Source organism: Chiloscyllium plagiosum, unplaced genomic scaffold (assembly GCF_037043375.1).
Source record: "Chiloscyllium plagiosum isolate Xiang-an unplaced genomic scaffold, Cpla_swu_hap1 HiC_scaffold_8, whole genome shotgun sequence".
Classification (NCBI taxonomy): domain Eukaryota; kingdom Metazoa; phylum Chordata; class Chondrichthyes; order Orectolobiformes; family Hemiscylliidae; genus Chiloscyllium; species Chiloscyllium plagiosum.
Window position 1 is genome coordinate 75,242,679 of NW_028270146.1, and position 18,955 is coordinate 75,261,633.

Here is an 18,955-nt window from a genome sequence, read left to right on the forward strand (position 1 = left end):
CACGCAGACATGGGGAGAGTGTACAAACTCCACACAGACAATTGCCCGAGGCTGGAATCGAACCCTGATTCATGGTGCTATGAGGCAGCCGTGCTAACCACTTGAGCCACTGTGCCCTCAAATAATGTAGATCCTTTAATAAAAGTGTAACAATGTGCTTTATCAGAGAGAAAAATGACACTGAACCACTTGAAAAATTCTTCCATACTCTCTCCTTTAAACTCCTTAAAACCTTGGAAGATTGGCTAAAGAAACAGGTATTAAGGAGCTTAAAGAAAAAGTGGTGGAAAGATATGAAGGCTTTCATAGAGAAGGACAAAATACTTGAGCTGTACTACCTGAGGAATGGCAACAATGTGCAGATTACATCTCTGTTCTTTTTTTTACATCATGGTTTTCATCGTCTAACCTGCTCGAATTAGCCAATTGCTTAAATGTATTGGAGTCCTCCAAACTCTCAGCTTTAAGTGGGAGCTTTCAGAGGATTCCAGACACAAGGGAGTTACCCACCAGAAACCTCTGTTTCCTGAGTCATTCATTCAGAGTCTGCTACATTGAATACTCCGCAGGGAGCCTGTAAGCAACTCCCATCCACACTGCAGAACCATCTACTTGTCCATTGGAAAAGAAGGGCTTATGCCCGAAACGTCGATTCTCCTGTTCCTTGGGTGCTGCCTGACCTGCTGCGCTTTTCCAGCAACACATTTTCAGCCCATTGGAAAATCCAGGTCTTTGAGTCACTGTGTATGAGGGCAATTTTCAAAGTTGAGACAATTGGAAACAAAATGGCCTGAATTTCCTAAATGTGAGTGTTTTGTGAGTAAAAGCAAAATAGTTCATTGATGCTTATTGATCTCATATTGAAATCACTATAAAACATCAAAATTTGTGGCAGCAAGATGCAAATAGGAAACCAGTTTTATAGGCTGTTGTTATATTTACAGAAACTGTAAGGTGAGGGCTGATTTTTAAATGTTAAAATTACAAGAATAATATAATACCAGAGTCTTGAATCCCAGAAAAGGCTCAAAGCTGGCTAGTTAAGTGACTGAAAATGCCTTTTGTGTATTGTGACTTTGGAACTGATGGCAATTCCCTACTAGCACAGGAGACTACTACAGATTTAGAGTCATAGTCACAGAGATGTACAGCATGGAAACAGACGCTTCGGTCCAACCCGTCCATGCTAACCAGATATCCCAACCCAATCTAGTCCCACCTGCCAATCTAGTCCCACCGGCCTATATCCCTCCAAACCCTTCCTATTCATATACCCATCCAAATCCAGCTTAATATTCCAACTTTGTGAAAAGTTGTGTAAGCAATTAAATGGCATGATGTTAATACATCTCCATGATATGGTCGTATTGTGAGTCATATTATAAATGGAGAGAGAAGAAGGAAAATTCATGAAAAAGGTTTTTTTAAAATTACAAGTCATATAGTTGGTCTTGGATAGTATTAGGAATAGTCAGGAATCAGTTTGCCTGTTTTAGATTAGATTCCCTACAGTGTGGAAACAGGCCCTTTGGCCCAACCAGTCCACACTGACCCTCTGAAGAGTAACCCACCCAGACGCATTTCCCTCTGACTAATGCACCTACACTATGGGCAATTTAGCATGGTCAATTCACCTGGCCTGCATATCTTTGGACTGTGGGAGGAAACCGGAGCACCCGGAGGAAACCCACGCAGACACGGGGAGAACGTGCAAACTTCACACGGACAGTCACCCGAGGTTGAAATTGATCCTGGGACCCTGGCGCTGTGAGGCAGCAGTGCTAACCAATGAGCCATCCACTCTATTGGATATGGATAATGCAGCGACAACCAAATGCAATGAAGGGAAGAAGGAGATAATATATTCCCTTGAATGGAATGAAATGGCATCTTTGTGAAATTCCTACTCACAAAATCAGTTGAAATTCTTTAACCATTTAACTTGCTTCAAAGTGAGCTCATCCTAAATTTGGCATTTTTTGGTGCAGTGACTATTTTAATTATTCAAAGCGACAACTGTCTTAACAACTTGACATCCTGCTGTACATTCTCTAATGCAGCGACAACCAAACCTTTGGTGTTGCCAATTCACAACAGACAATGTTATTGTTCATGTTTTTTGAAAAATCTGGCTCCAGATAGATTGCTCAAAGGCAATTTGATGAGTGGGTGAGTGTCTTTCCAATGTGAAGAAATTCCTATATTCAATAGAAGATATTTATATTTTAAATGTCAGCCGAAGGACGTGCTCAAATAATCAAGTTCAATAGCCATGTGCTATCGGTAGTGCTGAGTAGTCCATAAACAGTTTTCGTATTGTTATAAGTTAGTTATTTGGCAGAGGATGAGGAGGTTTGATTACATCTTTGACAAGAGTTGCTTTCATGGAGATCCTTTAACACAAGCAAATGTCGTGAGGCAAATTGCTGAGGAAACAAATAGACTGTGTGTTGGTAGTTTACCGATTGCAAAACTAAAAGGTTAGGTTTCGAGGTTTTTAAACGTGAAAAGGGAAACATTGAGGGAAGGTATGTCATTATGAGGAGCGAACAATTTTTTTAAAAACAAATGTTGCTTCTAAATTTTTATTTGAGTTCCTGCCAGAGTGATACCTGGAATTATCTTCAAGACACAGCCCTGATTTGGATAACCCTGAAGTGTTTGATATTACCATATCATAGTATGTGTAAATGGTACCTTTGGTTCCTTGTATGGCATGGGGTCAATTTTCAGAATGGGGGTGAAATGGAGAGATTAAGTGTAAAATATACATAATTTAAATGGTGGCTTTGAAAACTCTCATAAATATAACACCTTTAAATTTGGTGCTGTTTACATCTCATAAAACTTTATTATTGTTTTACAGACATTTAGAATGGTTCCATGTAAGGAAAAAATGAGAAGCAATTTTAAAGCTTCCTGCACATCATTTTATATTACTGTTTAGCTACTTTGAACATGACTTATATCTTTGTTCATTTTTTAACATATACTATGGTTGTTTCATCATCTTTTATTGCTGTTTCCCTGTCTCCTCTCCGGTCCTAACATACACACTATTAAATGAACAGGCAAAAAGCCTACTTTGCAATGTGAAAGTGGAGTAACATTCCTACTATTCCATGAGTTTGTCTGAGTAGAATTTTCAGATTTTTGTTGGGTTGGGTTCCTTCTATACAACAATTATCAGAACGACATCAATAGACATGGAGGTAGTTGCATTCTTCTTAAGGATGATCCTGTAACAATGAAATGGAGTGAGTATTGAAATTGATAGGATAATTGTGGATTTATTTCTGAATATAAGAACTTTATACAAAGGGCTAACTTTTGTTTCATTGCAAGTGCAGCATCTCCACCATTCCAAGGCTTCCTTACATTTATACTCCATATCCACCTTGTAATAAATAACAATGTTTCATTTGTCTTCTCAATTACCTGCTATACATGAATGCTAAATGTTTTATGACATCATATACAGTCACCCAGATCATTCCAGACTGCAGCTTCTGCAATCCTTCCGCGTCAAGTATCTGCTTCTGATGAAGGGTTACACCCAAAACATTAACTTCTCCAGCTCCTGATGCTGCCTGGCTTGCTGTGTTCTTCTAGCCTACTGCTGTCTCTTCTGACCAAAGTGGATAACCTCACCATTTTCCAAAATACTGGCACTGAAATTTACATACCACCATACTCCTTTGTGTGTGAAGCAGAACACCACTTTAGCATGCTGGCAGTGTCCTGATAGTGGTGACCACCACTTGTGTTGCTACTGAATAATAGCAGTGTGAAACAACAGCTAGCTTCACTATTTGCATATTTGATCAGACCATTTGTTTATTGTGCAAGCTGATACTGCAGAGGATGCATGGAAACCATGCTGTTGAGAACAACTACCCCCCACTGATCATAGAATCTCCTACAGTATAGAAGCAGGCCATTTGGCCCATTGGGTCCACACTGCCCCTCCAAGGAGCATCCAATCCAAACCTACCCCCTTCCCTAATCCACCTAGCCTGCACATCCCTGGACAGTATGAGGAATTTAGCATGGCCAATCCACCTAACCTGCATTTCTTGGACTGTGGGAAGAAACCCACACAGACACTGGAAGAGCATTCAAACTCCACACAGGCAGCTGACCGGGGGTAGAGTTGAAACCAGGTTCCTGGTGTTGTGAGGCTGCAGTGCTAATCACTGATCCACCATGCCGCTCCTATTAGGATTTGGATTATAGGATGTCGACCATAGGTCCCAGACCATAATAAACAACATATCCTTTTGGCTGTTTTTAACAAGAGAAGTACTGACTCTATTCCACTAGCTTGTGCTTCCAAAACCCAAAATAATGTCCAACATCAGATGTGATTCTACAATTAGACACCATTTACTGGATAATTCTAAGTGTGCAAAGAATTATGTTGACAAATCTAGGTTTGTCAGTCAGGCTTACAATATGGCACATTTGCACCTACTGGAAGCTACATAGAAAATAGACTGGACCCTGTTGTTTGCAAACAAAAATAACATGTGCATGCACACACTATACCTATTTCAACCCAACAAAACAATGACAGCAAATCTCTTGTTCATTGTCCTGAGAAACATCTTGACTCATCAGAATCAAGCTGCCTGGCTTGACATTTAAATCAAGTTTGTCAATTAATGATTAGTCATCATCTAACTGGTGCATTCTCCATGGCAATGCCACTAACAATCAGTCAGCTTGCAAACCAGGCACTACTCTCCTCTCGTACAATATAAATGTGTTCTCCCTTTCCTTTGGTAGTCTTGTAAGTTGTGCTGCTGAGTGCAAGACGAGAACTTTGACAAAATGTTAATTTTTCCAGAAATACTGAAGCTGTGTATTACATAAAGATTATGTGAACTTCCTTAATCATAGATTCCAGTGTTTTCCCAAGGTCAGATGTTAAGTTCCTGGCTTCTGTGTCTTGAACTGTGAAAAGAAATGCAAAAGAAAAGAAAAGAAATGCAAAACACTTATTCAATTTCCCTACCACTTCCTTGATTCCCATCATCAACTCCCAAGTCTCACCATAAAAGGAATCAATGTTACGTGTTGCTAATCTTTTACTTTTATCAATTTCTCCATTCCAATTCCACTTTTTCAACTTTGTTTTCTTAATTATTCTTTGTTCTAAAATTTTCAATCTTTTGTCGTGTCACTGATATTTTGGACAGTATTTTACATTTTCTCTTTCAATTTGATGCAATCTTTAAGTTCCTTTGTTAGCCATAGATTGAATCTTAGAATCCCTTCAGTGTAGAAACAGGCCCTTTGGCCCAACGACTCCGAAGAGTATCCCACTCAAACCCATTCCCCATTACTCTACTTTTACCCCTGACTAATGCACCTAACCTGTACATCCCTGAAAGTGAGTGCATTCTTCACTAAGCTCTGGATTTCTGGACATTCAGTTGCCACTAGCTGCCTACCAGGGATTAAATGTTGTCTGTGGCTAAACAGTAGGGTGCTTGGCAATAGATACTGTGCCTCATTCTTTAATAGGAAATAATTAGTGTGTAAACTACAAATGCCCTGTGTTCTCTTCCACCTGTCTTAGCACCAAAGGCAATAGAATCATAGAATCTGTTCAGTGTGGAAACAGGTCCTTCAGCACAATAAGTCTGCACCGACCCTCCAAAGAGTAACCCACTCAGACCCATTCCCCTACCCCGTGTTTACTAATGCACCTAACCTACACATCCCTGAACACTATGGCCAATTTAGCATGGCCAATTCACCTAACCTGCATATATTTGGATTGTGGGAGGAAACTGGAGCACCCAGAGGAAACTGACGCAGACACAGGGAGAATGTGCAACCTCCACACAGACAGTCGCCCACAGTTGGAATCAAAACTGGGTCCCTGGCACTGTGAGGCAGCCACGCTAACCAGTGAGCCACCATGCAAATTGTGCATCCATTTTATGAATTATTTCTCAATTGAATATAATTTTTGTTGAGGGCTATGAAATAGCTCCTTAAATATTAGCCATTGCTTATTTGCTTTACCCTATTTTTCATTGCATACTGTAGCCAATGTTGCCTTCATATCTTTGCAGTTATTTTTATTTAATGATGTGGAGAGGCTAGTATTGGGCTGGGATGGACAAGGTCCGAAGTCACATGACACCAGGTTATAGTCCAACAGGTTTATCTGAAATCACAAGCTTTCAGAGCACTGCTCCTTTATTAGGTGAAGTGAGGAAATGCACACAGGCACAGAATTTACAGGCTATCAGTTTCCACAGGACACTTTTGATCACCTGCAGAGAATTATTGTTCAGCCTGTCAACACTCCACTCACACCATTTGTATGATCGTTTGATCTCTCAGCCTATTGATCTCTCTGCCTATAAATTCTGTGACTGTGTGCATTTCTTCACTTCACCTGATGAAGGAGCAGTGCTCTAAACACGTGTAATTTCAAATAAACCTGTTGGACTATAACCTGGTGTTTTGTGACTTCTGACCTTATCTTTTGTTAGATTAAGACATGTTTTTTTTGGATCCAAATTTCTAGACATCAAACTTCATGTGAAATTCATTGTTACAAACATTTTATCTTCAGGATTCTTTATTACACAATAATTTGTTATTCTTGTCTCCCTTTCACATTATCAGTTCTAAAATTGCTTGTTTTTGGTTGGTTGCAGAATGCCTTGTTTTGAGGAACTGATTTGAATGCATGCTGCAAGTTTATCCCCAAGGCCAGCTTTGTCAATACGTTGCATCCAATCTACATAAAGATTAAATCATCCATTGATTATTGCTTTCCCTTCAATACAGGCCTCCATTATTTGTTAATTTATACTTTGTTGTATGTAGCTCCTTTAAAGGGTGGAGGAGGCATGAATAATTCCAACTAATACTTGTTTCCATTGGGTTTTTTTCCACTTCTATCCAATCTATATTCTGAGCCATGATGATTTGTCACTATTCTGCTGATGTTATTCTTCATTAGCAGAACCAGCCACCTCCTTTACGTACAGCTCTTCTGAAATATCAAATATACAGGTCCAAGCTTTCCTACCATGTCTATGTTATATTTTTTAAAAAGTCATTCGCGGGGTGTGGGTATCACTAACTAGATCAGCATTTATTCTCCAAGTTGCATGTGAGCTGCCTCTGGAATTGCTGCAGTCTCTTTTCTAGGCCTTTAGGGAAAGAATTCAAGGATTTTGACGCAGCGATACTGAAGGAATGGTGATAAATTTCCAAGTTAGGCTGGTGAGCGACTGGAGGAGAGCTTGCAGGTGGCAGTGTTCCAATGTATCTTCTTTCTATTTATGCTATAAAATCATCCATCTTGAAACTGATTGATCTTCAAATTGTTGCAGATGTTCATATGAAGAAAATCGAATTAGCGGCTTCTTATACCATGTTTACCTACTCTGCAGTATTTTTCACACACACTTTCCTGGCACATTCTGCAGGTAGTGAAGTGCATAATCATAACCAGTATTGTCTTGTTCTTTCTCTTTAACCATATCAATTTCCCCACTTATGAGCCTTCTCCTCTACTAATTAGTTTAAAACTCTCTCAACAGCATAACATATGATATACCAGCCCACCTGAACCCAGCATGATTCAGGTGATGGTTGTTCCAACACCACACGTTCCTCTTTCCCATTATTGGTAGACTGCCCGATCAATTATAACAGGTTTCTTACACATCAACCTTTGAGCCATGCATTCAACTCTCTGATCTATGTATTCAATGCCAATTTTCTTGTAACTCAGGTAGTAAGGTAGCAATGATCACCTTTTGTGATTCCAGTTTTTAATTTAATTCCCAGTTGCTCATACCCCTTCAGTGGAAAAACACTTCCTTAGTGCTACAGATGTCGTTGGTTTCCACGTGAGCCACAGCAATTGGATTCACTTCCTGTCACTCTGAGGTACCTTGCACTCCTGAGGAGGGTGAAGTCTCCTTCACTTCTTACCCTGAGAATCACTGGGCTGTGGTGGTGCTTTGAACATGCCATCATCATTCCCACCTTCATGATCACACAGGAAGGTGGCAGCATTGTGATATTGATTACACGGCTAATGATTCAGAGACACAGGTAACATTCTGGGGATTTTGGGTTTGATTCCTAGCATGACAGTTGACTGAATTGGAATTAAAATTTAAAACAAAAAGTATGAAATTACAAGCCTCATAACCTATTCCCAATTGTCATTAAAACTCATCTGGTTCTTTTACGGTAAGAAACCTGAAGTTATATCAAGCTTCTATAAAAGTCTCAAGTGAAAGAAACCAGATTGAAAATATCATTGACCTAGACACCAGAAATAACAATGATAAACTCAGCACCACTGATCCTACAAAATCTTACATTGTAACATCTGGGGAGCAAAGCCAAAATTGGAAAAACTGTCTCTCAGACTTGAAGCAACAACCTGACAATGTCATACTTTTGAAATTGTGCCTTACTGATAACAATTCAGACAAACCACCACCATCCCTGGGTATGTCCTGACCCATTGGTAGGGCATAGCCACCAGAGATGGTAGCACAATGGAATACAGTCAGGAGGATGCAGAGTGTACTCTGGATTGGGGACTGCAACAAATGTTTCCAAAAGTTGCCCTGCAGCACCACTGGTGACTGAGCTGGTTGAGTCCTAAAGGACATAGCTGCTAGGCTAGGTCAGCAGCACTCAGTGAAGGAACTAACAAGAGGGAAATACATACTTGACGTTATCCTTCCTGAACAGCCTGCCACAGATGCATCAGTCCATGATCAAGAGTGTCCACCACATATTTCTTATGGACACAAAGTTCTGACTTCATATTAAGGATGCCCTCCACTAGCTGTGAAGCACCATCACCATTGTAAATGGACTATCACACAGACTGGGCATTTCAAAACAGGATATTGGTGAGGAGCTGTGGCCTATCAACAGCAGCCGAATTGTACTCCAACACGATCTGCAACCTCATGGTTCCCCTCTCTATCATTACCATCAAACCTTGGGTCAGTGAACAGTGAAGAAGTTTCCTGATGAAGAGCTTTTGTTCGAAACGTTGATTCTCCTGCTCCTTGGATGCTGCCTGACCTGCTGTACTTTTCCAGCACCACACTCTCGACTCTAATCTCCAGCATCTTCAGTCCACACTTTTGCCGAGCAGTGAAGGAGGGCATGCCAGGTGTAGCATAAGGCGTATCTGAAAATCGTGTGCCAAGCTAGTGAAGCACTGTTGTAAGACTATTTGTGATCTAAACAGCAAGTGGTAGGCAGAGCTAAGCAATTCCACAACCATCAGATTAACACTGCAGACCTGCCACATCCAATTGTGAATGGCGGTGAGCAATTAAATAATTCACAGGAGGATACTCCACAGACATTCCCCATCGTCAATGATAGAAGAGCCCAGGACATCAGTGCAAAACATAAGGATGAAGCATTTGCAACAGCCTTCAGCCAGAAATGCTGAGTAGGTGGTATCCTCTAGAGGTCCCAGGCATCACAGCTTTGAGTTTTCAGCCAATTTGATTCACTCGATGTGATGTCAAGTAAAGGCTAAGTACACTGGATACTGCAAAACGCAAAGTGCTGTGACAATGTTCCAGCAGTAGTACTGAAGATTTGTGCTCCATGACTTGCTGAGCCCCTAACCAAGTTGTTCCTATACATCTCCAACTCTGGCATGTAACAGGCAATATGGAAAATTGCACAGGTGTGTCTTGCACAAAGTAGGACAAAAATACACACTGATTCCTGCGAGGTCAAGACTAAGATATCAGAAGTGGTTGAATATATTTGCTGGAGTTAGGAGTATATTTGCTGGGTTTCAGAAGAATGAGAGGTGAATTTCATGGAAACCTATAAAATTCTAATAGGAGTAGATAGGGTAGGTGCAAGAAGTATGTTCCCAATGACTGTGAGGCAATACCCAGAGGCCACAGTCTCAGGTTATGGGGCATACCGTTCAGGATAGTGATGATGAAAAATATCTTCACCCAGAGATTGGTGAGCCTGTGGAACTCACTACAATGGAAAGGGATCGAGGTGAAAACATCTCACGATTTCAGGAAGGAGTTGAATATAGCACGTGGGGCTAAAGGGATCAAAGAACATGGGGGCTGAGGGGTGCACATGGTGAAAAGCAGGAACAGACTATTGAACTGGAGTAAGGCCACACCTATCCATGTGTGGCATCAAAGAGCTCCAGTGAAGTCAGTGGGAGTTTAGGGAGAATGGGGCAGTAACCTCTCTGGTTGCAGTCGGAACTGGCATAGGGAAGATGGTTCTCATTGCTGCTGGACAGTCATCAACAAAAACAAATCTCAGCTCCTGGACAACTCTTGAAGAGTCTCTCAGGATAGTGTTCTAGGCCCAACTATCTCCAGATTCTTTGACAATGACCTTCTCTACACCATAAGTTCAGAAGTGCGATGTTCACTGATTATCTAAATGTTCAGTACCATTCATGACCACTCAAATGCCAAAGCAGGGCATATTCAAATACAGCAAGACCTGGACAATAGCCAGGCTTGGGCTGCCAAGAGGCAAGTAATGTCCATGCCATTAAAATGTGAAACAATGACCATCTGCAACAAAAATGAATTTAACCATTGCCCCTTGACATTCAATGGCATCATCATCACTGGATCCTCATAATATCAACATCCTGAGCTTTATTATTGCCCAGAAATGGGATTGGACAAGCCATATGAAAAATGCAGTTACAAGAACAGGTCAGAAGCTAGGAATCCTGCAATGAGAAATTCACTTCCTGACATCCCAACTCCTGTCCACCAACTACAGGATACAAGCCTAGAGTATGATGGAATACTCTCCAACAACATTCAAGAACCTTAACACCACCCAGGACAAATTGACACCACAAACATTCACTCTCTCCATTACTGATGCTCAATTGCAGCAGTGCATGCTGTCAAAAAGATGCACTGTAGAAGTTCACCAAGGATCCTTAAACAGCACCTTCCAAATTCATTACTACCACTATCTAGAAGGACAGGGACAGCAAATACACAAGGACATCATAACTTGCAAGTTCCCCTCTATGCCACTCACCACCCTGACTTGAAAGTATGTCACCATTCCCTCTCAAGGTCAAAAGTCTGGAATTCCCAACTTACAACATGCAGACCGCAGCAGTTCAAGAAGGCAGCTCACCACCACCTTCAATTAAGGAAGGAAATAAATGCCGGCCTAGCCAGAGATAGTCACATTCCATGAGTAAGTAAGGGGGAATAAGACATCTTGTCCTCAGTTGCTGCCTGTGACTGCTAAGCAATTGAAATAGAGCAGATCAGAGCAGGTACCCCTATGATATCTGCTTCAACTTCTACAATTCTGCTGGGTAAAGTGATATTCTTGCTATAAAACATAACCCCTCCATGATCACTGCAACCCTCGTATACAACAAGGAAAGCTTTGTAATTTTAGGGGAATTCAGTTTCTGTTAAAGCAAAAAAGCCCGATGGAGAGAGGAAAGTCTCTTTTTCTTAAGTTGTGGGCTCTTATCCAAAGAACTCCACTTTGTTAAGCTTAATGTATCATTAAAGCTGAATTATAATTAATGGCAAATACAACTCTTTAACAATATTACATCACAACAGATATTTGAATACGCACAGTAAAGAAAAGTTGACTTGAATTTCTAAGGTCAGAAATATTGCCATTAAGTCAGGACAAAATGAGATTGACATCTGATATAGCTATCACTACCTGAAGAGAAAGCATTTTTAAATTAAAATAGAATTATGTATCCACTGATGTGTAAAGACATCAGATTCTTGATATATTTGTGGTGTACTGAACTCAAAATATAGGTGGAATTCTGTCTCTGCTGAACAGTTGAGAAGGATTACATCAAGTTGCTTTGTGGTATCATGTTAAATATAAATGTAATCCCTCCAAATCCAGTGAAGGTATAATTTTGGTTTCAGATTTGGAATGCCCACACTTTGATCTTATAGGATCAAAATAAGCTTAATCAGCTCAGTGTTTGGATTAGAAAGTGTTGACAGTTTGAGTTGGCATCTGGGTACTTTACAAACCTTTCAGTTGTCTTGGCCATGTCTAGATAATTAATTTACATAAACAGCCTGTTTCTTGGAATGCTGGCTTGGAAAATCAATGAGTTCGACAGGGCTCATTGGTTAAAGGGAATTGACAACTGTCTGGTTGGGTGCCATTGTTATCACAATGAATTACTAGTTAACAATATCATTGGATGTGAACATTACCCCGAATGTGAACATTTGGTTTACTTTTAGTCAAAAGATTCCTAGTGTTTGATGCTCTCTTTAGGATTGTCATCAAAGTGAGTGGCTGCTGTGTATTGGAATAGAAATGAAAATATATGCGATTATTTAATGAAATTGGTGAATAAGATGTCTTGATCTAACTTACAATTGGACCTTTTGTGCATTTCTAGATATAATTTACAATTCTATTTTCTTTCCCATTGGAGGAAAGCAGAATGATTATTAAAGATAGATCGGTGCAACCTGCACATGATTATGTTAGGAATTGGATGGATTGACTTGTTCATTTATATTTAGTTGAAATGATTATTGTGCAATTCTTTTTATACTTTAAATTATTCATAACTGTTGTAAACTGCAATTAATTGTTTTATTTGTATCGAGCCCATGTTCCCAGAACATTAATCAGAGCATTTGGATTATTAATTCAGTGACAATATCAAACCACCATCACCTTTTCTCATCTGCTAGTAACACTTTTACCATCTGCTGATACTCAAGGAGACTTGTTTGGCTTAAGCAGATTTGGAATTATTTCCTCTCCCTCCTCCTCAACCCATTTCTCACTGGTGCAGCTAATAATTGGTTAATTACCCGCATGTGTCCATAGATAATGGATTTGTCAGGGCGTCTTGCAATGCAGAGGTGGTGTTCTTATCTCTGAGCCAGGAAGCCTGTCTTCAAGTCCTTCCTGCTCCAGAGGTGTGTCATAGCATCTCTGAACAGGTTGATTAGAAGATATTATAATGGATGTTGTCATTTTGTCCTTTTTTATTGTGTTGATACATCTTGAAATTAGCTGGAGGTGAAATATCCTACTGCTTCATACAAGATAGAGTACCTCGTCTGTTTAAAAACAAGAGCTATATCCTCTTTGAAAGAAGTAACCTTGCTATTTATGTGCATGGGTATGCTAAATTAAACCTACAGCTGTCATAATATTCTCTTAGTCGTGTGGAAATCGGCTGTTAAAACTTAAAAGAGCCAGAATTGCTTGCTTATTACGTGGCTCACCATACCTAAAGTTCACCATATGTTCCTTTTGCATTTATTACATTATGATCATATTTAAACCTTTTTAATGATGGATGCACAAATAGCTTGGAACGAGCTAAAAATGGGTTGTCCATGGGGAACTGGGTTTTGTCAGGAATGACGCTTTGATAGCAATCACAATATTCATTCTTTCGCAATGGGAGGAATGTGCTTCCTCTTTCCACTCATTTCATACAGTCTTTCCATACAAAAAAACACTTGTTTTCCATCAAATGAGTTTTTCCTTTTACAAAGAATAGGAAAGCATTCTTGTTCAACTATTGTAGCTGGAAACCCAAAATGTGTCTAGATTCTAAAATTTAAAAATAAAAACCTCATCTGTATCTGAATGATGTAATATTGGGATCAGGAAATGTCAGTAATTGCTGGTAAACTCAAGAACATCATGTCTTTTTGGGAATGTTTCCAAGCCTTATTGTTAGATATTTCTTTAGCTATACTTTCTTATTCTTGGCTGTTTGTAGTCATGGAGAATGTAGGAATACCAAATATTGTGCATGCTGGGAATCTAAACTAAACAGAGATGTTCAAAATACGTAGCAGGTCAGGCTGCAGCAGCAGAGAGGAAAAGCTGTAAAAATTACATGGATTTTTTATTTTCGACGTTAAAAATATAAAATGGAAATTTGGATTATTTGCTTTACACAACTCAAAAAAAGAATGGTAAAAGAATGTGGCCTCATATTGATTATACAAAGATATGTTTTTTAAGAAACTGGATTTTTATGCTTTCACGGGAAATGCTAGTATCAGCTTTGTTTAGGGGGAAGAAAAAGTAACTGCCCAGCATTAGTGTTTGGATGGTTTAAAATAGCAGTTTTGAATTGAAGTGAGAGGAGAGAAAGCAATTTGAGACAGACCACCAAAAATATTTAAGCACACTGGATCCTTCTCTCTCTGTCTCTTTCTTTTCTTTGAAATAGTAAAGAAATAACACTCTACGACTTTGCAAATGAGAGCTTAAAGCCCAGACTGAATCCAGCTGACCAGTTACCGAATTAAAGATAATCTCAGTCAATGAGATTTCATTGATAAAAAAACCAAAAAAAAAGTCCCAGAGAAAAGTCACCCTATTTCCCCTTTTGTCTTGGATCCACAGACATTGTGTCATTTTTGCTCATATTTTACATCTGCAACATTCTTAAAAAGACTGCTTGCCTTGTCTGTCTGTTTGTCCTAAGTCTGAATAAACATTTGTGTTTTGATTTAATGGAGATTTTTTTAAGGTATGAGGAGAAATTACATAAATAAAGCCAGGGGGATTGTAGAATGTAGAAGGTTAAGGAATGATGTGATCAAGATATTAACAGAAAGGACAGGGTAGATAAAGATAAAGTGTATCCACTCATTGGAGGTCCTTTAGTTCTAATAGTCTGAGAATTAGGGCCAGACTCTCCAGGAGAAATGTTCAGAAGCATTTCTACACACCAAGGATGTTAGACCTATGGAACTTTCTTTCACAAATGGCAGTGGATGCAGGCTCAGTTAGTTTTAAATCTGAGATAGATACGTTTTTTCAAGCAAAATATTAAGGGTTTTGTTCTAAAGGCAATATATGGAGTCAGGCCACAGATCACCGGTGTTCTCGTTGAATGAATGGTGGAACAGGGCCTAGGAGCTGAATGGCCTACTCCTGATCCTATATTTAAGTTTGCATTGGTCATTGATAATCTGTCTTGTCATGTTAGAGCATAAGTTTCTTATAATTTTTTGGCTTTCTTGTTCATTGATAAAACCTGGTAGAGTTTGTTTTATCTCAGATAGTGGTCACCAGTGAGATGTTAAGATGAGTAGGTAAATTGGTCAAATTTCACAGTTGTTCAGGTCGATGATTGACCTAAGTCATTTTGAGGAACAATCGGTTGAAAAGCTAAGTGAAATGTTACTTCTCTATCTCTTTCCACCACACAGCTGATTAGTTCCAGCATTTTCAGTTGTTAGTGACCAAGGAGAAACAATAAAGGGATCTCATTGTGGCAACAGTAATAATTTATAATCGGTGCTGTAGCTGTATTGATTTTCTTTTCTTGTGCAAAATAAAGTTTTGCATTTTAAAATCAACGAACTGTTGTAAGCTTCGAACATTTTTGTATGTCATTTTAAACTGAGCAGTGATTAATGAATTGTCAATCACCAGTCAAATTAAGTTTAAATTATGACCTTAAAGAGCAAAACTGTTGGGTGTTTTGGTAATATTTTGATAAAACCTGAGACAGAATATTCCTACAGATTGATGTTCTTCTCTTCAATGTTGTTTTAATGTATCTATGAAGTATTCATTTTTAGAGAATTATTTGACATATGTTATGGGGAGAGAGAGAGAGAGAAGTATATGAAACTAAACATTATGCTGCATTGATCTGAATGAAGTTTGCCTTGGCAATTGGGCAGTTTCTAAAAATATAGCCAGGGAAATGGAAATTAAGTGTTTGGTATGGAGCAAAAATACTGTGCCATCAAATTAAAATGGAACAGTATTGTACTTGTGAAGGCAGAGTCCCTACACACAGTCCAACCAACACAAATGCCATTTAGTTGTAATTTTAACATGTCTGTTAAGCAAGATAAAGCAATTGGAACTGTTTTTGCTTTGAACCAACAATGATCATAGCAGCATTGTGGAAATTGTGAAGAGGAAAGTTCAGGATTCTTCATAAAGGGTGTTGTAAAATTGCTTAAAATATTAGTGCAAATCTGCTTTCACCCAGAAATCAGGAATAAATATTAAAGGTTTTAAGTATTGTACAAAATGATAAATTGATTTCACAGAAACAGGGCTATGATAAAAATCACTGAAGATTTATGAAGTATATTTTTGTGACTAATCTAATTGATGAATGTTTTCAGAAGGAAAATCAATACACTAAAGAATTGAAGTAACTAATGATGAGAACTAAGAATCCTAATACAATTTTTAGGTAATTACTATTAACTTTGTAGGTGTGAGATCTTTAACTCAAAATCCTTAACTGAATATATTATCATCTAAGATGGTCTGAAAGAATGTATAAGACCCAATCGAATGAGGGAACAAGTGATGAATATATTAAATAAAAGTGATTTGGTATAAATGTAGAGAGCAATTAATCAGTGGGGGGTGAACTTGATTTCAGTTAATCACACTCCATAAAGCCTTCACGAAAAGCATGGACTTTGACTCTGTTGAAATACAATCGAGTGTATAACATTTTTAGCAGAGAATGATTGAGTCAAACTGCAACACTTTGGAATATTGTTACATATCCGTATTTTCTAAAAATGACGCTTCTGAACAATGGAACAACGAAACTACGATGTGGACTTGGGTGACTTCCTTACCAAAGAGAAATGGGATATGGACTTTGCACTTTCATTATCATACAGAAAGAAACACAGTAAGAAAGTTAAGTTTTAATTGGAGCCTGAAAGTTTAGACAGGTTGTTAACTTTCATGGATAAAAACTGTTACAAATATGATCTATTTATTGCTTGAGAGGTGTGTTCAGATCTTGATAAATTTAGAAAGACTAAGGATCGTACCATGGAAGTGTACATAATGGTACCCAGTAGACTGTGTGCCACACTGCAAAACAAAATTTGGAAATTTTCCAGTGGTGTTTAGGTTATTTGACTGTTTCAAAGTTATTAAATGTAGACCAACTTCTAGTTTTGACTGGAGGTAAATTTATGGATAAACATGCACTGATAGCACAAAAAGTACTCTTTGGAAAACATTCCTTTTCCAACAGCAATCATAGTGTAAAGGAGAAAATTTCCGATATGATAAAAAAAGTAAGATGTAACTTTAACAACTTAGCTATTGCAGGAAGGAGAACTGTTACTAATAGAAATGATGACAGAAATACTATTGCCAATTTGATAAGCAAAAGGAATTCTGGATTTACAATAAGAGAACGAACCTCAAAAATGTTTAGTGTGTAGTTCTGGTGCAATTCAAAGTATCGTTATGCCATGAACATCCTAAATGTTATCATAAATTATTCAAAACTACATGTTTGTGGAGCAGACCATTCAGAAGAAGAGGATTAGTATACTGATGAATAAAAGGGCCATGTGTTTATCACAAAAAGTTTGAGCCCAGGGATGCAGGTGTCTGGTGGCAGAGTCTTTCAACTGTGCAGTATTAGACAATGAATGCATGTCTACAGTGTATGGAATAGACTGGATAAAATGCTACTCAGACTCTAAGTAATAAGAATCAAGAGGATTCAAAGTTAAGGAATTTGAGAGTTCTAACCAGTTTCAGATTTGGGCATGATAACTCACTACAACCTTTGAAAAGAGTGGTTATTCCTTGTAAGCTACCTGGATTCAATTACTTTATTGGCGCAGATATTGTGGCAAGTGAAATACCATTGTTATTAGGTAGGCTATTGATGAAGAAAGCACAAATGAATTTGGATATGTAAAATAATAAAGCTATTATATTCAGAAAATTTGTGAATTTGCAATTTACACAACTAGAGTACTGTTTTATTCCTTTAATGAAACATCACATCACCACTAAACAAATTAAAGCTGTGTTATTGACATTAGTGGGTAGAAAGTTAGACAAAAAGTTAATTGTGTTAACATTATGTAGGTAATTTGCCTAGTTGTCCTCTAAAAGGCTAAACACTTTAGTAAAAGATGTAGAATATAGGAGTACGATAAGCTCATTGAAGGCATAAGTGATAGATACGAAATTTGTAAGAAATATCAAAGGACACAGTCATAACCTACGATAACTTTGCCCTTACGAGATTTGAACTAAGTAGCAGCTATGGTTTTAACTGCACGGGATAAAGAAAAAAAGTCATATGTGGGCTTAAAAGAGAATTTAAAGTTGGAAGTCAGGCTTCTAGCGCTTTTAGATGCATTGATTTGGAAATTAGGCAGAATGGATCAAGGTCAATTTGCATCATAAATCTTACATTGAAAACATTAGCCCTGTTGCTGTTTGCCAAAGTAGGGCATCACAAAAAGATGCAATGGATTCAAAAACAGAAATGGAGGAATTGTGAAGTCGAATTGCACAGCTGACTTGGTTGGGCATTCAAATAATGCTAGATTCCAGTACTGCAGTATTAATGTTGAGTACAGCTATGAAAAATCACAAGGCGGAAAATTATTTGGGCAAAAAGAAATTGAAAAAAATTAAAAATGCAGCATTGTGTTTGCACTGAAGTTTACATCATTGAGAGATTCCAGGAACGTGATGCTTCATGAATCATAGATTCTCTACAATGCGGAAAGAGGCTGTTTGGCCCAACTAGTCTGCACTGACTCTCCAAAAAGCATTCCACGCAGACTCAGCCCAACCTCCTCCCTGTAATACCACATTTACTGTGGCTAATCCACATCCCCTAACCTGCACATCCTTGGACACCCATGGGGTAATTCAGTATGAGCCGAAAAGTGTGGCACTGGAAAAGCACAGCAGGTCAGACAGCATTGACGGAGCAAGAGAGTCGACATTTTGGAATGTTTATCATAGCCAGTTGACTAACCTGCACTCCTTTGGACCATCCAGGAGAAACCCACACAGATAGTTGCCCAAAGTTGGAATCGAACCAGGGTGCTGAGGCAGCAGTGCAAACTGAGTTCTTAAGAATAAAAAGTCTTGTAGTTTCATTTGTGGAAATGGT

General features: G+C 38.6%; 1 long non-coding RNA gene across 3 annotated transcripts in view; it reads right to left on the reverse strand.

Annotated features, from left to right (window-relative positions):
- Positions 1–2,831: 2,831 nt before the first annotated feature.
- Positions 2,832–18,955, reverse strand: part of LOC122553721 (uncharacterized) — a 324,639-nt gene continuing 308,515 nt past the window's right edge. For all 3 annotated transcript variants that reach the window (XR_015757931.1, XR_015757933.1, XR_015757932.1), the window contains one exon: positions 2,832–3,239. This is a non-coding gene — a long non-coding RNA (uncharacterized LOC122553721). The remainder of the gene's footprint in view (positions 3,240–18,955) is intronic.